General features: G+C 43.1%; 3 pseudogenes; all 3 read right to left on the bottom strand.

Annotated features, from left to right (window-relative positions):
- Positions 1 to 5,211: 5,211 nt before the first annotated feature.
- LOC141160287 (U2 spliceosomal RNA) lies at positions 5,212 to 5,370 on the bottom strand (annotated as a pseudogene).
- Positions 5,371 to 6,170: 800 nt separating this feature from the next.
- On the bottom strand, positions 6,171 to 6,272 carry LOC141160330 (U2 spliceosomal RNA; annotated as a pseudogene).
- Positions 6,273 to 7,148: 876 nt separating this feature from the next.
- Positions 7,149 to 7,250, bottom strand: LOC141160290 (U2 spliceosomal RNA; annotated as a pseudogene).
- Positions 7,251 to 8,032: the final 782 nt, after the last annotated feature.

Below are 8,032 nucleotides of genomic sequence, written 5' to 3'. Positions count from 1 at the left end.
GAGCAGGCGGTACGTTGTGCGGCACATAGAGCTGCAGAGACTCCAGAACAATCCCAAGCCCGACGTGAACGGAATGCGGAGTTTTTGGCATCTCAACGGGCTGCTGAAACTCAAGAACAGTCCCAAGCCCGACGTGAACAGCATGCGGAGTATCTGGCGTCTCAACGGGCTGCTGAAACTCAAGAACAGTCCCAAGCCCGACGTGAACAGCATGCAGAGTATCTGGCGTCTCAACGGGCTGCTGAAACTCCAGAACAGTCCCAAGCCCGACGTGAACAGCATGCGGAGTATCTGGCGTCTCAACAGGCTGCTGAAACTCAAGAACAGTCCCAAGCCCGACGTGAACAGCATGCGGAGTATCTGGCGTCTCAACGGGCTGCTGAAACTCCAGAACAGTCCCAAGCTCGACGTCAGCAGTAAGCGACTTACATGGCGTCCCAAAGAGCCACTGAAACTTATGAAATGGCCGAATCTCGCAGACGCACTGTTGCTGAAAGGGCAGCACAGCGACGTCAAACATTTACAAGAAATACATGGATATTGTTTAATAAAGCTGCATTTGAGTATGACGAGACTCTTGATTATGAAACTCACAAGCTTATAAAAATAGAAGCAATGACCATAGATTGCAAATATTGCGGAGCTCTTAAGTGGAAAGAGGAAGCAGCAGGTATGTGTTGTTTGGGCGGGAAAGTAGCTCTTCCTTATATAGACGAGCCAGTTCAACCTTTAAAAGGTCTTTTCTCTAATGAAACTGATGAATCTCGCCTTTTTCTAAATAATATAAGAAAATACAACATGTGCTTTCATATGACGTCTTTTGGAGCAGATCAGATTGTCTCAATGCCAGGGTTTTGCCCGACCTTTACAATACAAGGACAAGTATACCACCATATCGGTTCTTTAATTCCTACGTCCATTTCGTAACCACAATTTTTATAAGTTTATTTCATAGGTGACGAAGAAGAACAAATCAACAGGCGTACTGAGTGCGTGCAAAGAGTAGATAGAAACATAGTTAAAAAATTACAACGAGTACTTCACGACCACAACATTTTGGTGCATGAATTTAAAACGGCTAGAGACAGAATGATCAATGACGATCATTTCAAAGTAGTGATTCACCCAGACTGTGTACCACGTGGTCAACATGAGAGATGATTCAATGCCCCTACTACAAATGAAATAGCTGCTGTAATAGTTAGTAGCGAACAAACTATGTCTCGGGACATCGTTGTGCAGCCGCGCGATGGCATGCTCACTAGGTTTCCCGATACACATAGATTCTATGACGCTCTCGAGTACCCAATAATTTTTTGGAAAGGACAAGAGGGGTACAGCATTGATATTCCTCAGATAAATCCAATTACCAAACAAGCAATGCCAAGCAAAAAGGTGTCCTGCAAAGATTTTTATGCCTTTCACTTGATGGTCCGTCGCAGCGATTTTAATTTGATGCTTAAGTGTAGGCTCCTACTTCATCAGTTTCTGGTCGACATGTATGTAAAGATGGAAAGTGAGCGCTTAAGGTTCATTTCTTTAAATAAAAAAAAACTGCGCGCAGAAAATTATATTCACTTGCAAGATGCAATAAGAAATGATGCGGATTTGGATCCAAATAACTTAGGTCAGATGGTGATTCTCCCGTCATCATTTGTAAATAGCCCGAGATACCTACACGAATACACACAAGATGCGTTCACATACGTACGTAATTATGGGAGGCCTGATTTATTTATTACAATGACTTGCAACCCCGCTTGGCCAGAAATCACCAAAGAGCTTATGGCTGGTCAAAATTCAACGGACAGACATGACTTAACAGCTCGAGTATTTAGAATAACAGTACAGAAGTTGGTAGCTCTACTTACAAAAGGTAACATATTTGGTGATATGCAATGCTTCATGTACTCGATCGAGTGGCAAAAGCGAGGTTTGCCTCATGTGCACTTACTGCTGTGGTTAAAGGAAAAATTGCATCCGAACCAAATTGACGAAATCATATGTGCTGAGATACCAAACCCAGAAACCGATCAAAAGCTCTATGATACAGTGACAAAGAATATGATTCACGGGCCATGTGGTACATTCAATTCTTCATCGCCATGCATGAAGGAAGGAAAATGTACCAAAAAATATCCGAGGAAGCTTTTAAAAGATACTCAAACCAATGACAAAGGTTATCCTTGGTACAGGCGCAGAGCACCAGAGAATGGTGGACGCACGACGATTATAAAAACCCGTAGAGGAACACAGGAAATATTGGTGGACAATAGCTGGGTGGTCCCATATTCTCCACTCTTATCAAAAATTTTTAATTCTCATTTAAATGTAGAGTTCTGTAATACGGTACAGGCGATAAAATATATTTGTAAATATACGGTATTAATAAGGGTAGCGACCAGGCTATTTTTAACATCCGCCAGCAAGGGAATGTTAACATTGACCCAAGAGATGAGGTGCAGACCTTTAGAACCGGCCGATATGTTAGTAGTAACGAAGCAGCGTGGCGGATCTTAGGTCTGCCTCTGCACGAGAGACACCCAACCGTCACTCATCTCGCGATTCATTTACCCAATGGCGAGAGGGTTTACTTTACGGAAAATAATTTTAGAGAGAGATTAGAAGCACCACCTAAAACTACACTAACTGCATTTTTCCTATTGTGCCAAAGTGATACGTTTGCAAAAACATTACTTTACATTGACGTGCCTCGCTACTATACTTGGAATGTGGCACGGAAGCAATGGAAACGTCGTTTACAAGGAACACCTGTCGATGGCTGGCCAGGTGTGAAGGCAGGAGACGCTCTAGGTCGCATTTACACGGTGCATGTTAGCAATTTTGAATGTTATTGCTTGCGTATGCTGCTGAATGTAATAAGGGGTCCAACCAACTTCTCGGATTTAAAAACATTTGAAGGTCAAGAACTTGCAACTTTTCGGCAGGTGTGTGAGAAGATGGGGTTATTGGAAGATGATAACCACTGGGATACCACCTTAGAAGAGGCCGTGCTATGTCGCTCCCCGGCGCAAATAAGAGAGCTGTTTGCCATATTGATATGCACTTGCGGTTTATCCAATCCTCTACAACTCTGGCACAAGTATAAAACTGCGTTATTAGAGGATATCATGCACAGATTTGAAAGAATGGATCACGTTAACGATGATCTCTGTTTCAATGAGGTGTTGGGGCTTATCGAGGACAAAATATTTATAATTTCTGGAAAGAAATTATCTGATTTTGGTCTACCCTCACCGCGGCGTAGAGGAGAGCTGTCGAACGAGTTGATAAAAGAGCTAAGCTATGATACCAACCAGTTAGACGCTCACGTTTGCGAAACTGAGCCACGTTTGCTACCTGATCAAAGAGAGATTTATCACAAAATAGTAGGACGAGTTGAGAATGGTGAAGGCGGACTTTCTTTCCTTGATGCCCCGGGTGGTACAGGAAAAACTTTCTTGCTTAATTAACTTTTAGCAAAAATTCGTAGCGGTCATAACGTTGCATTAGCTGTGGCTTCCTCTGGAATTGCTGCAACATTGCTAAGCGGTGGACGGACGGCACATTCAGTCTTTAAATTACTTCTTAATCTGGTGAACGAAGAAACCCCATCATGTAATATCAGCAAGAGCAGCGCCCGTGGCCTCCTGTTGCAACAGTGCAAACTAATCGTGTGGGACGAGTGCACAATGTCACACAAACGCGCCATCGAAGCTCTTGATCGTTGTCTACAAAACTTACACAGTAAACAAACAATAATGGGTGGTGTGGTTGTTTTATTGGCTGGGGACTTTAGGCAAACTTTGCCTGTCATTGAGCGAGGCACTGCAGCAGACGAAATTAACGCATGTCTGAAATCCTCATATTTATGGACCAAAGTTGAAAAGCTGCACCTCACCACCAACATGCGTGTCCAGTTATTCAGTGATCTAGAGTCGGGCGCGTACGCTGAGAAACTGCTCGAGATCCGTGAAGGTCGAATCGAAACTGACGAAGAAGGTATGGTTCTATTCACTAACCAATTTTGTCGTGTTGTGGATTCGGAAGACGCACTTATTGCTCAAGTTTTTCCAAATTTGCAACAAAACATCCACGATGAAAATTGGCTATGTGAAAGAACTATACTAGCACCAAGAAATGAAACAGTTGCGAAAATCAATAAAATTATCTTGGACCAAGTAACCAGCGATGCAACAACCTACAACTCCATCGACACAGTCATGTCATCTGAAGACTGTACGAGCTACCCCGTGGAGTTTCTTAACTCTTTGGAGCTATCCGGGGTCCCATCTCATAAGCTCGAATTAAAGGTCGGTATACCCGTTTTGTTAATGCGCAACTTGAACGCCCCGAGATTATGTAATGGCACTAGATTGCGAGTCACTGAACTAGGCAGGCACATTGTAAAGGCCACAATTTTAACTGGAGAAGCTAAGGGTGAAAATATTCTTATACCACGCATCCCAATAATACCCAATAACTTACCCTTTAATTTCAAACGTTTGCAGTTCCCACTTAAAGTTGCATTTTCAATGACCATCAATAAATCGCAAGGGCAAACTTTGAAGGTAGCGGGGATACATTTAGGCACGCCCTGTTTTTCCCACGGTCAGCTATACGTAGCTTGCTCACGTGTTTCTAAATCGCAAAATCTACATATTTTCGCTGAACGAAAGAAATCAAATAACATCGTTTACAGGAGTATATTGCAGTAAAAACACATAGATAAATTACCTGCAGATGTCCATTATTCCAATTACATACTAATTCTTTACAATATTAAACGCAAGTAACTTCAGACCGTCCTATTTATTAATCAGCATTTAGTAATCCGTTTGTGATGAAATTTGATATGGATAATTTCAAGCCTGCGGAAGGACATAGGGCTACTTTTTATAAACGCACCATACAGGCGAAGATTATATAAAACTGTAAACCTGATTGACTGACACACCTAGCAGTCAACGCACAGCCGAAACCACTGAACTTAGCATCTTGAAATTTGCTGATAGGTTCTATTATAGCTTAAATGAGCACTAAGAAAGTTATTTTGATAATTCCACCCTCAAGAGTTTCCCTCTTCATATTATAGGGGTTCAAAGATTGTATGGAATCCGTCAGTTTTGAAGTTAGACATCTGAAATTTTGGATGTACGAGTAACTAAATAAGATTATTTTTTTTTACTATTAAGATTATTTTTTTTTACTATTAAAATGATCTGTCACCAAACTTAATGTGGCAGACCAAATTCCACTCGAGCGAAGCCGCGGGTAAAAGCTAGTACAATATATTGGTAAAAGCTAAGCACATATACTAAATGAGAACAGATACTACACTTGATGTTAGCCAAAAGGCCAAGAAACGATAACCTGAATTGGTTTTGGCCTATGACTGCACCCAGGCTTCAAGAAGGCACCCATTGTAGGAATGGGGACAAAGACTCCCCCTAGGAAGACATGTTGTTCATCAATAGACACCTTAAAACCCACAACTTTACTACTTGTTGTAGCTGCAGCCCACGCACGCATTTTTAATCTGCATAAGTCTGCCTATTTTCACACATTCTCCCCTCCCCACCGCTGTTCCATGCACTTCAAGACAAGGGGATGGGGAGAGGAAAACTAATTAGTGAACTGAAGCTGACTGCAGCAGCAGAGCCAGATAAAGGCCAGGAGCCCATTATGACACGTGCAATGATGTTCCATTCTTCCATTCCTGCATTATTCCATTGTTCCATTGTCCCATTCTCTTGCATTATTCCATTGTTCCATTCACTCATTACATCTATTGCAAGCAATCTATCTGCCTGGGTGAAAACCAATAGGATGCTCTGATTGACAGACATAGGTAACACTTTAAAACAACATCTCAGACCAAACTTTTTTATATCTTTTTTTTCATCCACAGATAGAAAATTAAAGAAGTCAGTGCTCCACCAGAGGGAGCCTGCATTTCACTAAAGAAATCATAGCGGCCCCCAAATTTTTTTTAAATGTGAGGTACTCAGCAACACCCAACTGATGTGACAGTAGAGTTAAAAGAGTAGCAGCTGATAACAAGGCCACTGACTAGATATATGGTGTGTGTGCAACGGTGTAGCAAAGGACAAATGCATTATTGCAGCTTATCTCAGGAATGAAGGGATTGATAGATAGATAAATAGATAGATAGATGACATTACAATACAATATATTGGTAAAAGCAAAGCACATATACTAAATGAGAACAGATACTACACTTGATGTTAGCCAAAAGGCCAAGAAATGATAACCTGAATTGGTTTTGGCATATGACTGCACCCAGGCTACAAGAAGGCACCCATTGTAGGAATGGGGACAAAGACTCCCCCTAGGAAGACATGTTGTTCATCAATAGACACCTTAAAACCCACAACTTTACTGCTTGTTGCAGCTGCCGCCCACGCACGCATTTTTAATCTGCATAAGTCTGCCTATTTTCACACATTCTCCTCTCCCCACCGCTGTTCCATGCACTTCAAGACAAAGGGATGGGGAGAGGAAAACTAATTAGTGAACAAACAAGCAGCAGTCCACCTTCTTCCTAGTCTGCAGGCTCCCTGCAGACTGAAGTTGACTGCAGCAGCACAGCCAGAAAAAGGCCAGGAGTCCATTATGACACGTGCAATGATGTTCCATTCTTCCATTCCTGCATTATTCCATTGTTCTATTGTCCCATTCTCTTGCATTATTCCATTGTTCCATTCACTCATTACATCTATTGCAAGCAATCTATCTGCCTGGGTGAAAACCAATAGGATGCTCTGATTGACAGACATAGGTAGCACTTTAAGACAACATCTCAGACCAAACTTTTTTATATCTTTTTTTTCATCCCCAGATAGAAAATTAAAGAAGTCAGTGCTCCACCAGAGGGAGCCAGCATTTCACTAAAGAAATCGTAGCGGCTCTCAATTTTTTTTAAATGCGTGGTACTCAGCAACACCCAACTGATAGGACAGTTGAGTTAAAAGAGTAGCAGCTGATAACAAGGCCACTGACTAGGTATATGGTGTGTGTGCAACGGTGTAGCAAAGGACAAATGCATTATTGCAGCTTATCTCAGGAAGGAAGGGATAGATAGATAGATAGATGGATGGATAGATAGAAAGATAGATAGATAGATAGATAGATAACATTAGAATACAATATATTGGTAAAAGCAAAGCACATATACTAAATGAGAACAGATACTACACTTGATGTTAGCCAAAAGGCCGAGAAGCGATAACCTGAATTGGTTTTGGCCTATGACTGCACCCAGGCTTCAAGAAGGCACCCATTGTAGGAATGGGGACAAAGACTCCCCCTAGGAAGACATGTTGTTCATCAATAGACACCTTAAAACCCAAACTTTACGGCTTGTTGCAGCTGCAGCTCACGCACACATTTTTAATCTGCATAAGTCAGCCTATTTTCACACATTCATCCCTCCCCCCCGCTGTTCCATGTGACTCGCCCCCTGGGCCAGTGCTGTAGTGCGGCGCGCGTGCGCGCGGGGGATACCCGGAGCCGGATCCGATGGGGGTAGTAGTCTTCTTGTGGCGGTGACCCGGTCCGTGCCCAGGGTGTCAAACTAAGTGGCAGTTATTGGTGTGATGGTATTAGTGTCCGACTACGCCACCCGTTGAATGCGGTTATGAAACCACCGCTGCAGGTCAGACCGCTGAGGCCGGTGGTATAGGTGTGCAGCAATGTTGATATAACCCCCAACGGGAGAGGTATGGCCTCAGGGCAGCGGATGTGGGTGATGTTGGGAGTGATGGTGTGGATGTCCCAGCACTAACGGTGCGACAAGGAAGCACGGAGACGCGAGGGTACAGTTCAGGGCCTTTACTGATGGTACAAGGCAAATTCCCCCGGGAGTACTGGCTAGTAGTTGGGGCCTGGTTAGTCTGCGAGTAAGCCGGAGTTCCCCTGGCCAGGTGGAGTTGTAGGCCTTCCCGTTAGTCTGTACCCTTCCTGGCTACCCTGCTTTCGGCGGTTACAAGTAGCCCACGTCCCTGGGTAT

The sequence above is a fragment of the Phyllobates terribilis genome, unplaced genomic scaffold (assembly GCF_046119375.1).
Source record: "Phyllobates terribilis strain yellow unplaced genomic scaffold, ASM4611937v1 Scaffold_8__6_contigs__length_399053987, whole genome shotgun sequence".
NCBI lineage: Eukaryota > Metazoa > Chordata > Amphibia > Anura > Dendrobatidae > Phyllobates > Phyllobates terribilis.
Note: the sequence above shows the minus strand (reverse complement) of the source record. Positions and strands in the feature narration are given on the sequence as shown.